Genomic DNA, 17,489 nt, shown 5'->3' with positions numbered 1-17,489 from the left:
TGACAATAGTCAATAAAAGAATGCTGAAGAATATGTGAATAAAATGACCCAAAGTCAAGCTTATAAAGGAGTGCTCAACTGACACCATGGAATTTTATCGGTTTGCTATTCTTGCCTCATCTATCACATGCCACTCAACCTCTGCGAGACTAAATACAGAACTGTACTGAGTGCCTTCTCATCGCTCAGGATTCAGTTAGTCATTTAAATGACTTAGTCAGACAATCTTGTTTGAAGTTTGCTATGAGCCATGCACCACGTGCCACCCTATTTGAGGAGGCCAAGCAAAAACGAAGAGATCATCCCTGCCCATAAAGGATGACAGACTAGAGGCCCAAGAAGATGAATAATATTCATAAAAAATGGGGAAATGAGGACATGAGTGATTTAGGGAAAACCTGATGCATATGCATTCTGCTTCCAGAATATTATGTTTTGAAATATGTCCTGAAAACACATGGAGAGAGGATAAAAGGCCCAGGTTGAGGATGTCATTGTGTAGGTCATCCATATATAGGGGGTTCCTGAAGTTGACACCAGGATCGTAAATCCTGATCAAACTTTTTTAGATGAAGGATGGTGTTTTAGTCATATTAAATTTTAAATCATAGGTGATTAACAAATAAATCTTGGGTTAAATGAATGAATGAGTGAGGCCAGGCACAGTGGGTCATGCCTGTAATCCAAGCACTTCAAGAGGCCACGGTGGGAGACTCATTTGAGGCCAGGAAATTGAGGCATGCCTGGGTAAGATAGCGAGATTCCATTTCTACAAAATTAAAATAGCCCATTGTGGCTAAGAGTGGTGGCTCACACCTGTAATCCCAACCCGTCGGGAGGCCTAGGCAGGTGGATCACCTGAAGTCAGGAGTTTGAGACCGGCCTGGCCAACATGGTGAAACCCTGGCTCTACCAAAAAATACAAAAATTAGCTGGGCATGGTGCCACGGATCTGTAGTCCCAGCTTCTGGGAAGGCTGAGGTGGGTGAATCACTTGAACCCAGGAGGCGGAGGTTGCAGTGAACCAAGATTGTATCACTGCACTACAGACTGGATGACAGAGTGGTGAGACCCTGTCTCAAAAAAAAAAAAAAAAAAAAAAAGCCAGATGTGGTGGCACACACCTGTAGTTGCAGCGACTTGGGAAGCTGAGACAGGAGGATCATCTGAGCCCAGGAGTTTGAGGCTGCAGTGAGCTATGATTGCACCACTGCACTCCAGTCTGGGCTACAGAGCAAGACCCTATCCTTTAAATAAATAAGTAAATAAATAAATAAATAAATAAATAAACAGAAGCTAGTCTAGAACTCAGTCTTAGGAGATAAAGGAGTTAGGAGACAAAAGGTGTCCCAGAAGATCAAAGAAAGAAAGGCACGATCACAAAATCGCAAGTCTCCTCAAATCCCCTCTCCTTTAACACAGGCTTCCCAACTATCATGAAAGTCAAACCAGGTTGTCAGAGATAAGATCTGAGATGAGTTTGTGGTATTTGCTCAGATCTGAAAGAGTACATTATAGCTATAAAAATTTACAGTCTAGAGAGGCCTCAAGTTATTTTTAAGAGAGAGTTTAATCTGAAAATATATGAATTAGATATTATACTACAAAGATGTTTTCACTTTGCACTCACACAATGCTGCTTCTAGGAAAACCGAAGACCCTTCTCCACTTTTTTCTTTCTTCTTCATCCCCGCCTCCCACTCCCAGAAGGTGTTGCTATATAGGTTAGTTAGATTCTTCCATAAAATGTTTGGGGCTGGGTGTGGTGGCTCACACCTGTAATCCCAGCAATTTTGGAGGCCAGGGTGGATGGATCACCTGAGGTCAGGAATTTGAGGCCAGCCTGATCAACATGGTGAAACCCCATCTCTGCTAAAAACACCAAAAATATTAGCCGGACATGGTGGCGGGTGCCTGTCATCCCAGCTACTCAGGAGGCTGAGGCAGGAGAATAGCTTGAACCCAGGAGGCGAAGGTTGCAGTGGGATGAGATCACGCCATTGCACTCCAGCCTGGGCAACAAGAGCGAAACTCCATCTCAAAAAAAAAAAAAAAAAGTTTGGTCCTCAGTTCCCTCAACAGTTAAATGAGGACAATAATGGTGCCTACATTAGAGGGTTTATATGAAGATTAAATATGATCTTATGAAGCACCATATTAATACCTGCCACAAGCCCAATACATTTGGCTGTATTCATCACCACCACCACCATCACCATCATAACCATCAACATTATGGTTCAGTCAACTCAAGTCCCCTACTTTGTCACCTTCTCAAATGGGTCAAACCCACAGGGATTTCTCCCTCTTCTGACCTTAACTAGCGTTTCCCTTCTAACATCTAATCATATGCCATTTAAAATTTTTCTCCTTATTTCACATATGCATTATCATTCCAACGTGCTTGAAGTTATCAGTAGGGACAGTATCTTAAAATTTTTAAACTCCTATAGCACCTACCATGTGCTGAGCTTATGTTTGGCACTTAATGTGCCAAATATATGATTGCATTTATTTACATAAAAATGTAAGGAAATAATTTCTTTTGTATCCCTGATAAGGTTGAAAGCAGTCTGGGCTCTTGGCACTTAAAGAATGCTTGTTGAACAGATGCTTGTTGAGCAGAGATGTAATTATCAGTCACACCTTATGCAGCACAAACTTGTAGAATATTAAAGCGAGGAAGAGGCCATATTTCACAGATGGGGAAATTGAGGTCCCCACTGATGACACAGATCTCATTGAACAAAAGTTATGGTGGAAATAATTCTCTGGACTCTTTTTCTGCTATGCATTTTAAAACAACCACCAATAAAAAGTTATTTCAGCAAATGTTTATTGAAGGGGAAAAAAAGTCCCCTTAGGTTTTCTGCGGGAGGTAGTGTTTCCTCTTACACTCAACAATTTGGTGGTGTGGTAGAGAGGGGTGTGGGGAGGAGCCAAGGAGACCCCTATGACTGGGCTGTTGTGTAGGCCTAGGCGGGGGAGGGGTGAGATTTTCACTTCTTGGAAGGCTCTTCCAGCTCCAGGCAATCCGGGCCAGGTTTTGACACCTGCATGTCTCAGCACCCTGCCCTAAGTCAGCCAAAGTGTACCTTCTAGAGAGCCGCCCTCCCCGCTCAGTCCCTGGGCTCCTGGAAACTCACCCCTAGAGACCAGAATAGGTCCCCATAGACCAGAAAAGGCCCCCACACTTGGAACTGGAGGAATTGGCTCTCCTTGAAAAACGAGGATACGATTTTGCAATTAGAATGCACTCCTGTAAGAGGAGACACCTCTGTGCTGGCCTCAGGGGTGAGCTGGAGGTGGGAGGTGGGCGCTGAGGGCGGTCAGAAGGCCTCTGGAGGGGACCTTGGGACAAGGGCTTCTTTGGTAGCCCTGGCCAGGTTCACAGGCTTCCTTTCAGGTTTTGTGCCCACAATTCCCCCACCTGCCTCCTCCTGCCAGCGTTTCTCTGTCTCTTAAATACACCTTCCTAATCCTCTCCTTCCTCCTTTTTAAAGCCTGCCTTTCCTTTCAAATACTTCCTCAAATGCCAGCTTGTTATGTTTGTTCCCTCCCGTGTACGATCCTTCCCCAAGAGCTCTGAGAGTATATTTCAGACCACAGAGTTGGATTTTTATTCATTCCTTCATTCAGTCATTCATTCATTCAATAAATATTTGATTATTTCTATGTGCAGGGCTCACAGCATCATGAAAATGATGAGGAAGACTGGCCCAGTCCTCAGGTGGATGAATAATTAGCTAATTAACTAAATAATTATGGGCATAAAAGGGAGTTTTGAGGGGTGTTAAGAGACAGGTAGAAAAACCACTGGATCATTGGAAACTTGAAAAGAAAAATTAAAAAATAATAATTAAAAATAAATAAATAAAAACCACTGGAACCAGCCTTCCTCCCTTTGTCAGAAACTCTTAATCAAATCAGCTTGGTGCCCTGGGACTATCCCACTCCACTGGCACCGGGGCAGGTACCCTTTTAAAGGCTCTTCCTACACGGCCTGGCACAGTGGCTCACACTTGTAATTCCAGCACTTTGGGAAGTCAAGGTGGGAGGATCATTTGAGGTCAGGAGTTGGAGACTAACCTAGGCAACATAGCAAGACTGTCTCCACAAAAAATAAACTTTAAAAAGTTAGGGGGCAAAAAAAGAATAAAAAGTCTTCCTAAGTAACTTGTTTTGGGGCAAAGAAATTCCTTCTACCTTTTCTTCTTCCCACAGGTCAGAGTTTCAGAGCTAGAGGGGGTCTCTTCAGACTCCACTGCCCAGCCATAATTCTTCCAGACCTATTGGCCCTGTTGGTGTCTCAGATTGGCCATTTACACAGTTTTCACATGTCTGCCCTTTTAAGATTAATGTATCATACAAGGCAGTAGAATACAGTGGTAAAGAGTGTGGACTCTGGGACTAGACTGCCTCCGTGTGCATCCTGTCTCCGATGCTTACTAGCTGTGTGGCCTTGGGCAAGTTACTTAACCTCTCCATGCTCAATTTCATCATCATTAAAATGGAGTGTGTATGATAATACCCAATCCATAGGAGTGTCATGAAGGTTTAATGAGTTCCTGCCCACTTGGAACAGTGCTTACCACATAGTAAGGGCTCAGGAAGGCAGCTCTTGGATGCTATGGTTTGGCCCTCCCCCAGCAAGATGTCCAGCCGTGGCTCCTAAATCTCAGTCTGGCTTGGAGTCTCAGGCTGCTGCTTGCCTAGGAGGAGAGGCTGAAACTTTTTTCAAGGGACAAGCTGCTGGCAGTAAGACTGCCTGGATGCTAAATAAACAAAGGCACTGAAAGGTATGTTGTCTCTAACACCAGGCGCCTCCCCAACTGTCCATTGCTCAATGAGAAGGGAGCCCAGAGACCTAGTTTTAACCCATTTATGCCAGAAGTTGCAATTTTTTGTGTGTGAAAAATTAGAACTTAGTGATGACTTTGAGCAGTAGAATATAAATAACTCCCATAAGCTTAGTGTTCCAATAATGGAACACTAGGCATAAATGGAGTAAGTAGGGCTCACTTACACCTGACTTCTTCTGTGACTCTATAAACAAAGATCATTTCTATGCTTCAATTCCATTTTTTAATGGCAGAGAATAATATTTGTAGAATCACGGAGTTTGAATGAACATTGGTCTTAGGCATTCCATATTACAACATCCTAATTTTCTTTCTTTTTTTTTTTTCACCCTGTTGACCAGGACTCTGAATTTTCCATCTAGGAAACTGAGAGCCATAAAAGTCACATGACATAGGCAGCCTGGGGTGGTGGAAAGAGTGCTAGATTTAAATCCCAGGGCCACGGGTTCTTCTCTGAGACTCATTATCCTCTTTGGTAAAGGGGAGGGTAGTGATTCCTACTGTGTAGGGTCACCATCAGGACTAAATAAGATCAAACATGGGTGTGCCTAACCCCAGGGCTACTTGTGGTTGGGTAGGGACTGAATAAAGGCATTTCCCAGTGTTGCTTGACTGGTTGGTAATCCCCTCCTTTCCTTTTTCACAGGATTTCCAAAAGAATAAGGCAAAGCAAAGAAGAAAGACTTCTTTGAGGTCCATGTGTAAAAACTTAGTTTCTGACTCTTGGAGGTTTCTCCTTTGGGACTAGGCCTCTCCAAGAAGAAAGGGGTACCATTATCAGTGGAAAGTGAGATGACACCACTACACCTTCTGTCAGAAGAAGTCTTTGCAGTTGCCTTTTGGGGACATCCATTCCTTGGGTTTGTTGTTGTTGTTGTTGTTTGAGACAGGATCTCACTCTATTGCCCAGGCTGGAGTGAAGTAGCGTGATCTTGGCTCACAGCAACCTCCACCTCCCAGGTTCAAGGGATTCTCCCACCTCAGCCTCCGAAGTAGCTGGAGCTACAGGCACGCGCCACCACGCCCAGCTAATTTTTGTACTTCTTGGTAGAGATGAGTTTCACCATGTTGGCCAGGCTGGTCTTGAACACCTGACCTCAGGTGATCTGCCTGCCTTGGCCTCCCAAAGTGTAGGGATTACAAGCATGAGCTGCCATGCCTGGCCACTCCTTGGGTTTTTACAGGCTGTGGCCAAATGAATCTTAGTTCAAATATGACTTCTTGGTCTTTTGGGTCAAGGTCGACTATAATACCTGCTCTTAATTATGTTAATACCTGGTTCTTTATCTAAAAACAGCATATCTCAATTTAGGTTCTTGGGGCCTAGAAAGTATGTGTCCTTTAAAAGGAAACCCTAAATCACCCATGCAAACTACTTGTATTGATATGCATATGTATAAATCCCAAGCACAATTACAGCATTAGAGCTATTTGGGAAAATGTTCCATCAATATTAGATGCATTTAAAGTAAGCAACAGAACATCAGAGTTCATCAAGGGTTCTCAGCTAATATCTCAGAGGCAGTGGTGCCCCTGGGAAGGTGACTCCCTGATGATATGATCCCCCGAAGACTGAACACCCATCTTGGCCTGGTCTAGCACTGAGCTTTCTTCCCCCGAGTGACATCAGAAGCAGCACAATGCTTGACTGGTTAAGAGAAGAAGGGGAATTGGGGTCTCTACCAAGGCACTCAGTCAAATAAGACATGGGTATATCACTGTTTTTCCTGCCTAGTCTGTTGTCATGGGCCCATCAAGAGGTATTTTCTCTGAGCCTCAGAACATGGGTAGACTTGAAAGCTCTGACTCTGAAAAAGGTCTTCCACCCCAACACAGTGGAGAGAATTAGTCCTGTCTGGTGTCTGACTGTCCATCCTGAGTGCAAGGGATTGCTCTGTCCAAAAGGTAGTGACAGCCAATCAATTGGAATCAGCTCTTAAAAAGGTTCACTTGTTAAATGGTAGCTAATACTGGTTGACCGCTTAGCACTATGCTACTTGCTTTAGATTTATTAATTCACTTAATCCTCACAGAAGCTTGCAGTGCAGGCACTATTATTATCCCTATTTTACAGATGAGGAAACTGAGGCACAGAATGTTTAGCTAACTTGTTGATGGTCACAGCTAGTTAGAAGTCAGAGCCAGGACTCAAACCCAGAGAGTGTAGCCCCAACGCCTGTGCTCTTGATTGCACATAATACAGCATTTTTTGTTGCTCATTTGTTTTATTTTAAATGGACATTGTTTCTTAGAGCAATTTTAAAGCAAAATTGAGTGGAAGGTATAGAGATTTCCCACATACCCCTGTCTCCCCCATTACCAACATCCCCCACCACAGTGGTACATTTGTTACAACAGACGAACCTACATGAACACATCATCACTCAAGGCTCACAGTTTCATTAGGGTTCATTCTTTGTGTTACCTTCTGTGGGTTTAGGCAAATGTATAATGATATGTATCCACCATTGTAGCATCATACAGAATAATTTCATTGCCAAAAAACAATCCTCTGTTCTCTGCCAGTTCATCCCTTCCTTTCTCCTAACCGTGGCAACCACTGATCCTTTTACTTCTCCTTTTACTGCCTTTTCTAGAATGTCACACAGTTGGAATTATACAGTTTGTAGCCTTTACAAACTGGCTTTTGTCACTTAGTAATATGCATTTACAGCTCCTCTATGTCTTATATTTTTTTTTCTTAAGACGAAGTCTCGCTCTGTCGCCCAGGCTGGAGTGCAGTGGCATGATCTTGGCTCACTGCAAGCTCCGCCTCCCAGGTTCACGCCATTCTCCTACCTCAGCCTCCCAAGTAGCTGGTATTACAGGCGTCTGCCACCACACCCAGCTAATTTTTTGTATTTTTAGTAGAGACGGGGTTCCACTGTGTTAGCCAGGATGGTCTCAATCTCCTGACCTCGTGATCCACCTGCCTTGGCCTCCCCTCTATGTCTTTTCATGGCTAGATACCTCATTTATTTCTTAGCACTAAATAATAGTTCATTGTCTGGATGTACCACAGTTTATTTATGTACTCACCTACTAAAGGACATCTTGGTTGCTTGTGAGTTTTTGGTAATTGTAAAGAAAGCTGCTATAAGCATCTGTGTGCAGGTTTTTGTGTGGATCTAAGTTTTCAATCCCTTTGGGTGAATACCAAGGAGCACAATTGCTGTATCATAGGTTTAGTTTGGCAAAAACTTGCCAAATCATCTTCCAAAGTAAGTGACTATATCAGCTTGCATTCCCACCAGCAATGAATGGTGAGTTCCTGTTGCTCCATGTCCTTACCAGCGTTTGGTGCTGTCAGCATTCTGTATTTTGACCATTCTAATAGGTGTGTAAGTGGTATCTCATTGTTATTTTAATTTTCATTTCCTGATGACATATGATGTTGAGCATCTTTTTATATGCTTATTTGCCATCTATATACCTTCTTTGGTGAGGTGTCTGTTCAGGCCTTTTGCCCATTTTTTAACTGAGTTTTTCATTTTCTGATCAATGAGTTTTACAGTACAGTGTTTTTAGGGGCGCGCTTATGGAAGTCATAGAATATCATGGATGAGAGGACTCCAAAAGCATCCAGTCCATTTCCTTCATTTTACATATGTGAAAAATAAGCCTCAGAAACACAGAGGTAAAGCTGATATCAACGCCCATGAGTTCTATGCCCCTTCAGCACAGTGCATGTGATGGGGCCATTTCCTTGGTGAGCAGTTAGTGCCCGGGTACAGGAGTCACACCTGGCCGTCTGTCTGTCCTTCCCCCACACAGTGCCTGGCACATGTTCAGTGAGTGTGTGGGGGAGGAAGGAAGGAAGGAATGACCTTCCTCTGCCATCTATGTTCCCTTTCCAAACATCTGGCCCTTCTGACCTCTGCTCTAACCAGTGAGAGGAGAGAAGAGAATTAACATTCTTGATGTTCCACGGTGCAGTGGTGGGGGCAGAGGCCAGGTCAGTGTAATTTTTTTTTTTTCTGAGACTGAGTCTCACTCTATCGCCCAGGCTGGAGTGTTGTGGCATGATCTTGGCTCACTGCAACCTCCACCTCCCGGATTCAAGCAGTTCTTGTGCCTCCTGAGTAGCTGGGATTACAGGCACCCACCATCACACCTGGCTAATTTTTGTGTTTTTAGTAGAGACAGTGTTTCACCATATTGGCCAGGCTGGTCTTGAACGCCAGACCTCAAGTGATCTGCCCACCTCGGCCTCCCAAAGTGCTGGGATTAGAGGCGTGCACCACTGCGCCTGGCCTAGTGTAATTCTTAACCTTGCTGTGCACCAGCATCACCTATGGACCTTGTTAAAAACTGGATGCCAGAGCCCATCTCTAGGCATTCTGATTCCATACATCATTTTCACGTTTGCTGTGTCCCAGGTCCTGGGCTACGCCCTTTACACATGTTATCCTAGTTAATCCCTTCTCATGCAATTCTTTGATATGACTTTGTTATCACCCTCACTCTGCAAATGAGGAAACTGGAGTTCAGAAAGGTTAAGGAACTCGTCCAGGGTTACACACCTAGTTTCTGTCGGAGCCAAGATACAAATAAAAACAACCCAACTGCTGTTAGAGTTGCTGGCCAGCCTCTCTCCTGCACATGCACACACACTGAGATCTTTACACTCAACCCTGTGCAACCCTGCATTGTGAGCCCCTGAGTGGCAAATGGCAGGGAGCACCAGATCATTCTACAGGGGCCTTGAGAGCTCGACATGAACACCAGCCCCTGCATTCTAATTTGCAACCATTCAGAGAAAGCCCTCATTCTTTTATTTTTAAAAATATTTAAGTCAATTTCCAAATTAAAATATAATATACAAACCAAAAAGCACACAAATCTCAAGTGTATAGCTCAATGAATTTTCACAAAGTGGACACACCTGGTATGTTAGTCGGTTCGGGCTGCCATAACAGAATACCATGGACTCAATGGCTTATAAACAACAGAAATGTATTTCTCATCATTCTGGAGGCTGGGAAGTCCAAGATCAAGGTGCCAAAAGATTTGGTGTCTGGTGAGAGCCCACTTCCTGGCTCATAGTTGGCCGTCTTCTCCCTGTGTCCTCACATGGTAGAAGGAGAGAGCTCTCCAGGGTCTCTGTCTCTTTTTTTTTTTTTTTTTGAGACAGAGTCTTGCTCTGTCGCCCAGACTGGAGTGCAGTGGCCCGATCTTGGCTCACTGCCACCTCCACCATATTGGCCAGGCTGGTCTTGAACTCCTGACCTCAAGTGATCTGCCCACCTCGACCTCCCAAACTGCTGGGATTATAGGCGTGAGCCACTGCGCCCGGGCTGTGGTCTCTTTTAAAAGGGCATTAATCCCATTCATGAAGATGGAGCCCTCATGAGCCAGTCACCTACCAAAGGCCCTACTTCCTAATACCATCACTTTGGGGGTTAAGAGTTCAACATGGGAACTTGGGGAAACGAACATTCAGTCTCTAGCACCTGGTAACCCATGCCACTTATTTTTGGTACAATGTTATCACTGTGATTGGGAAGCATCTCCAGTTATCTTAAGGGGTTTCACTGAAGAATTTAAAGCAAACACTTTTTAAATTGAATTTCATATCACAGATAACTGTCCTTTTACAGAAAGGATATTACGAAAACAAAAGAAAAAGCAAGCAGCAATAACAACAAAAGCAGTGGAGCATTGCAAGTCTAAAAAGACAGGAAATCACTACATTCCTATTTTAAATAAAATGTGAACTTTTTAGGTGTCAGGTTGATATTCATTCCCATACTTAGACCAGGCATGGTGGCTCACACCTAAAATCCCAGCACTTTGGGAGGCCAAGGCAGGAGAATCACTTGAGCCCAGGAGATCAAGACCAGCAACACAGGAAGACCTCATCTCTACAAATAACTTTTTAAAAATTATCCAGGTGTGGCAGCACGTGCCTGTGGTCCCAGATAGTTGGGAAGCTGAGTCAGGAGGATCACTTGAGCCAGGGAGGTTGAGGATGCAGTGGACCACAATCACACAACTGCACTCCAGCCTGAGCAACAGAGCGAGACCCTGCCTCAAACTTAATTAATTAATTACAATTTAAAAATATATTCCAAATACTTAAATTATGGAAGGGGTGCCTCTTCACATTTAAACAAATTGGTTTTCTTCCCAGGTCATTCAATGCAGAAGTGGCAGTGAAGGGGAAGACCCCATCACCTGGAGCCTTGTTTAAATTTCCTATGGTTAAATTTATCCATCTCACCATGTATGAGTGGCTCTGCTCGCAGAGGTCAGCCAGAAAGGCAGGATGCTAATGCTTCCAGCCCGGGCTCAACAATCAGACAAGCTGGGCTCAAGTCCAGGTTCTACCACAGCCCAGCTCAGTGACCCTGGGCAAGCCACTTCATTTCCACGAACATCAGTGCCCTCGTCTGTGAAATGGATCCTTGTGTGTACCCTCTGTGATTGTAGTGAGGATAAATGAGGCATGTCAAGTGTTTATTACAATGCCTGGTGGGTTGATGAACTACTCCCTAGTTGTTATTATGATTCCTGCATCCTATATCATGCGAAAATATGCAGGAAAAGAGGGTGGTCCGTGTGGATTCAGCATCAAGGCAGGACGGAAGGGAGACAGTGAAGGGAAATTCATGGAATAAATTCCTACCTACAGGAGATGTTTGTCACTTGCCTTCAGGCCCTGAGTCAGGTATCACTGATGCTTGGAAAATATCGAAGGGGCAAGTTTATTACTGCAGGTCAGCAAAGAGGTTTCTGTGTCGAGTCAGAAATAAAAATGTTGATTCCTGGGTTGAATCCTGGAAGCCTACAGTGTCAAAGCCAGTAATAGGGTGGTCCCTTAATCTAGAAGGTCTCTCAACCCAGTCTAAATCAATGCTGTCAGCCAGGAAGTTACAGCTTGTCTTCAGAAACATTCAGATCAACATGAGATTGGCTCAAGGAGGGGTTGCCATGACAACCAGGGGTCAGTTCTGCTGGTAGAATTCGAACCTCCCCTCCCTGCTACACACACACACACACACACCCCACTACCAGGCCTATCTTGCCAAGTGCCTGGCTCTCAGAGCCACAGAAGCTGGGGTCCTGTGGGTAGAAGAGAGCACGTGGCCCTGCCCATTCTGCCACTCTGCACAGCACTTGAAGCTCACAGCTCCCCAGGAGCCTTATTAAACTGTACTTGACGGAGCTGAAGGCACTCTCAGGATAATTGCTCTCTCAAAATAGCTCGCTGGAAATGATCAGCTGTGGGGCCCCCGGGAATCAGGTGGGAAGCTAAACTTGGGCTCATCAAAGCACCAGGGAGAAGGGGTCCTCAGTGAATCAAACACCTTCATTCTACCCCTGTCTGTCCTGTCCCCTCAATGTCCTCCCGTAGAACTGGCCTACTAAACTCTCCCCACTCTGGTGTTAGAAAATAAAAGTTTAGGGGATTCTATTTCCCAGGGGCTTTTGCATACTAATGGCTCTTGAAAATTAAAATACTTTCAGCCTCAAGGAAGAAATCTCTTAATAGGGGAATTTCAGACTCCCTGGAAATGGTGACAGACAGGGGTGGGAGAGGAAGCAGGTGGGGAATGATTCAGGGACATGGTGAGAAACCCCTTTACCCAGAAGACTATAGTTCAGGATTAAAAGTCCAACGGGTGTGGGTTTGAGTCCTTCCTATGTGACCTTGACTAGGAACCTCAGTTCTCATGTCTATAAAATGGGGCCATAACACTTAACTCGTATGGCTGTTAGTACGAAGTCTGACACAGTATCTCAAGGCCTCAAGGTAGGACCAGCCAAGAACACTATTGTGGACCCCCACCAAGGACCACGGTTGGTCTGACAGTCGGGGCCCAGACCAGGGTGTTCATCAGTAGAACTATGTCCCGCTACAGGAGTAGACAATGGTGGAGAGAGGGGCCTGAAAGAGGAGCAAATTAAATAGCCAATGCAGGGATGCAATTATAAGTTGTTGGTGTTTCTTTCTCCCAATGGAGGAGACTGAGAAAACGAGAGCACTGAACACTCAGAGTAGAAAGAACGAGAGGAGGCGCCAAAGAAGGCAGAGACAGGGAAGAGGGAGTACACCTGCCCAGTCAGTCACTCCCTGGCCTGGGACTCCCAAGACAGAAGCACTGCCAAGTAAAATGGGTCAAGGGAAGAGAAGGCAGCTGACAAAAGACTTGCTGTCTCAGCAGGATGTCTCAGGCATGGCAGTGGCCAGTTTTAATATGAATGATGTATGGCCGCCCATACCACAAAGCTATCGACTGCTGCTCTAGCTAAAATGGGCTGGCTCTTATAAAACCAGCGTAGCTGCTAGTCACAGGGGGTGCTGAGCTAGGAAGAAGAATCCCAGTCAATTTGGGGGAGATCTAGATTTGAGACCAGCTGCCTAGGCCCCCCACCCCACCACTTGGTAGGGCCATTAAATCATGGTCTGCTAATCCCTTCCCAGGGAAGAGTCAAGGCACCAGCAGCCTCTTTAACACAAAGGTTTCAGGAGAAGCAGAAAGGCCTGGAGCACTATGGGGTCGCTGTCATGGACAAACTCAGCTACCTCCCAGCAGGGAGAGGAGAGACCCCAGGCCCCACAGGCCAGGCCCTGCAGCCAGACGGGGTCCCTGCCTTCCATAATCGTTTGTGGGAGGCCTTTGCACCCTCTGCCTAGATTTCTCTTTCTCTGAGTCCTCACTCTTCACCCCTACCCCCTTTAGTCTGGCTAACTCCTCACCCTTCAGATTTCAGTTCTGGAGGCACTTCCTCAGGGAGACCTTTTCTGACCACCACCCACCTTGACATTCGTCAATTCATGGACACTCTGTACACCGGGGATCTCCACTCTGTGGCTGTTACCACAGTTGGAATTCTTTGTGTAGATTTCTTTTTTTTTTTGAGACGGAGTCTTGCTCTGTCGCCCAGGCTGGAGCACAGTGGCGTGATCTTGGCTCACTGCAAGCTCCGCCTCCCGGGTTCACGCCATTCTCCTGCCTCAGCCTCCCGAGTAGCTGGGACCACAGGTGCCCGCCATCACGCCCGGCTAATTTTTTGTATTTTTAGTAGAGACGGGATTTCACCGTGTTAACCAGGATGTTTTCTATCTCCTGACCTCGTGATCCACCAGCCTTGGCCTCCCAAAGTGCTGGGATTACAGGCATGAGCCACCGCGCCCGGCTAGATTTTTTTAAAAAATCATTGACTGTCTCTCATGGCAAACCATGAGCTCCTTGAGAGCAGGAGCCTAGGCTGGTTTTGCTCCCTGCCCCACCCCCAGTACCTAGCTTTGTGCCTCATACATAATGGGAGCTTGACAAATAGTAAGAGCTAGACCATGTCAAACTGACAATATTCAGCTGTTTTTGACCTATAACATGGCCATTTCATAGGATTCATCCTAACATTAATTGAATGAATGAATCAATCAATCCATTAGATTTTTCCTGAGCACCATCCCCTGCAGCACGGATCTCAGTACGAGGAGGGTCGACTTTGGGCCTGTTCAAAAGGGCAGTTTTCCTGAAATTATAAAGAACTGAGTATCTGCAAGAAGCCAACAATTGGAGAAATGCAAATTAAAGTCACAATGAGACACCATCTCACACCAGTCGGAATGGCCATTATTCATTATTTTTAAAAGTCAAAAAACAACAGATATTGGCAAAGATACAGAGAAAAGGGGATGCTTTTTTTTTTTTTTTTTTTTGAGACAGAGTCTCTCTCTGTTGCCCAGGCTGGAATGCAGTGGCGCGATCTCCACTCACTGCAAGCTCCGCCTCCCTGGTTCACGCCATTCTCCTGCCTCAGCCTCCCGAGTAGCTGGGACTACAGGCACCCGCCACCACGCCCGGCTAATTTTTTGTATTTTTAGTAGAGACGTGGTTTCACCGTGTTAGCCAGGATGGTCTTGATCTCCTGACCTCGTGATCCGCCCGACTCGGCCTCCCAAAGTGCTGGGATTACAGGCTTGAGCCACCACGCCCGGCCCGAAAAGGGGATGCTTTTACACTGTTGGTGGTAGGGTAAATTAGTGTCACCTCTATGGAAAAAGCATGGAGATTTCTGAAAGAACTAAAAATAGAACTACAATTTGGTCCAGCAATCTCACTACTGGGTATATACACAAAGGAAAAAACAAAAAAAGGCATTATATAAAAAAGACACCTGCACTCGTATGTTCATTGCAGCACTATTCACAATAGCAAAGATGTGGAACTACCCTAAGTGTCCATCAGTGGATGACTGTATAAAAAAAATGTATCTATACATGGTATTCCATGGAGTACTACTCAGCCATAAAAAATTAAATAAAATCATGTCTTTTGCAGCAGCATGGATGAAACTAGAGGCCATTATCTTAAGTGAAATAACTCAGAAACAAAAAGCCAAATACCATATGTTCTCACTTGTAAGTGGGAGCTAAATAATGTATACAAATTGATATAGAAAGTAGAATAATAGACACTGGAGACTTGGCAAGATGGGAGGGTGGGAGAAGGGCAAGAGATGAGAAATTACCTAATGGGTACAATGTATACTGTTTGGGTGATGGTTGCACTCAAAGCCCAGATTTCACCACTGTACAATATATCAACATAATAAAACTGCACTTGTACTTCCTAAATCTATTTTAAAAAGAAAAAGAACTGAGTATCTGGTCCCTAGTCATAGTCTAGTCTTAAGCAATGCTTCTCACACTTCAATGTGCATTCAGAGCATGCTACGGTTTGAATGTGTGTCCCCTCCAAAACTCCCCAATGTGGCCGTATTGAGAGGTGGGGCCTTTAAGAGGTGATTGGGTAATGAGGGCTCTGCCCTCATGAATGTATTAATTTATTCATAGCTTAATGGATTAATGGGTTAATAGATTAGTAGGTTATCATGAGAATGGGACTGGTGGCTTTATAAGAGAAGGAGAAAACCAGGCACAGTGGCAAGCATCTGTAAACCTAACCACTTGGGAAGTTGAGGTGGGAGAACTGCTTCAGGCCAGGAATTCAAGACCAGCCTGGGGAACATAATGAGACCCTGTCTTAAAAAAGAGAGAGAGAGAAAAGGAAGAAAGGCCTGGCTATCACACTCAGTCCCCCTGCCATGTGATGCCTTGTGCTGCCTTAGGACTCTGCAGAGTCCCCAACAGCAAGAAGGCCCTCGCCAGATGCAGCCCTTTGACCTTAGACTTCTCAGCCTTCATACCTGTAAAACAAACGTCTTTTCTTTATAAATTAACAAGTTTCAGGTATTCTGTTATAAGCAACATTAAAGGGGCTAAGACAGAGCCCCCAGGGATCTTATTAATGTGCAGATTCTGATTCAGCAGATCCAGGGTAGGGCCTGAGAATCTGCATTTCAAACCAGCTCTCAGGTGACTCCGATAAGGAAGCAGCCAGAGGGAGGGAGGCCAAAATGCAGACTTTGAGCTGGCTGGTGAAGGTCCTCAGTGTCATACCATGGAGCTTCCATAAGGGCTCCTCTCTCTTTTTTTTCAGAATTTGGAAATTTGTTTGAAAAGAGATGAGACTCCAGGTTCTGGTGTCTCCACTGTATGGGAAAGCAGCTGAGACACAGTCACATTTAAATAAACTTTCCAGAAACTGCAACTTAGCCGTCCAAGTGCCAAAATGGTTTTTCTGATTATTGTTTTTGTAGAAAGATTTCTAATGTTATTAAATACTATTTTGCCTTCTTAAATGGAGTACATTAAACAGAACCTGACTCTTGGTTTTTTCTCCTTCTTTTAAAAAAATTGTTGGTGAAGTATATCTCACATGAATAAAACATGGATGTATGGTATAAATAATATAAATAAAATACCAACAGACCCACGCTCCAATGAAGAAAAAGAATATCACAATAGTACCTGATAAGCCTCCTCCTCCTCTAGTAGAAGTAACCACACTCCAGCAAACTCTACATTGTGTCCTTGCTTCTCTTTACCACACATGAATGTAGCCCCAAACAATATAATTTGTTTTGCCTATTCTTGAATTTTATGTAAGTCAAATGCTATTTTTGTATTTTCTTGGGATTAGTTCCTTTTGCTGAACATTGTGTTTTTAATTTTCTTTCATTTGTTAATTTTTTTTGAGACAGGGTCTTACTCTGTCACCCAGGCTGGAGTGCAGTGGCCCAATCACAGCTCACTGCAGCCCTGACCTCCTGGGTTCAGGTGATCCTCCTTCCTCAGGCTCCCAAGTAGCTGGAACCACAGGCTCACACTGCCATGCTCAGCTAACTCTTCCTTAAATTTATTTGTAGAGACAGGGTCTCATCATGTTGCTCAGGCTCATCTCCAACTCCTGGGCTCAAACAATCCTTTTGCTTCTGCCTCCCGAAGTCCTGGGATTACAGGCATGAGCCACCACACCAGGCCAAACGTTGTTATTTCTAGATTCATCCATGTTGCTGTGTGTAGCTTTAGTGTGCTCATTTTCCCTGCTATATTATATCCCACTGTAGAGCATATCACAATGCACTCATTTGTTCTCCCGTTTGGTGGCTATCTGAGGGATTTTGAGTACTGTTACAAACAGTGCTGCCATGGATTTTCTGGTGCATGTCTCCTGTGACCATTGCAAGAGTTTCTCTCTGCATACGTTTAGGAATGAAACTCCTGGATCAAGGACTCTGCACATGCTCAGCTCTCCAAGGTGCTCCCAA

Source organism: Pongo pygmaeus, chromosome 15 (genome assembly GCF_028885625.2).
Source record: "Pongo pygmaeus isolate AG05252 chromosome 15, NHGRI_mPonPyg2-v2.0_pri, whole genome shotgun sequence".
NCBI classification, from domain to species: domain Eukaryota; kingdom Metazoa; phylum Chordata; class Mammalia; order Primates; family Hominidae; genus Pongo; species Pongo pygmaeus.
Note: the sequence above shows the minus strand (reverse complement) of the source record.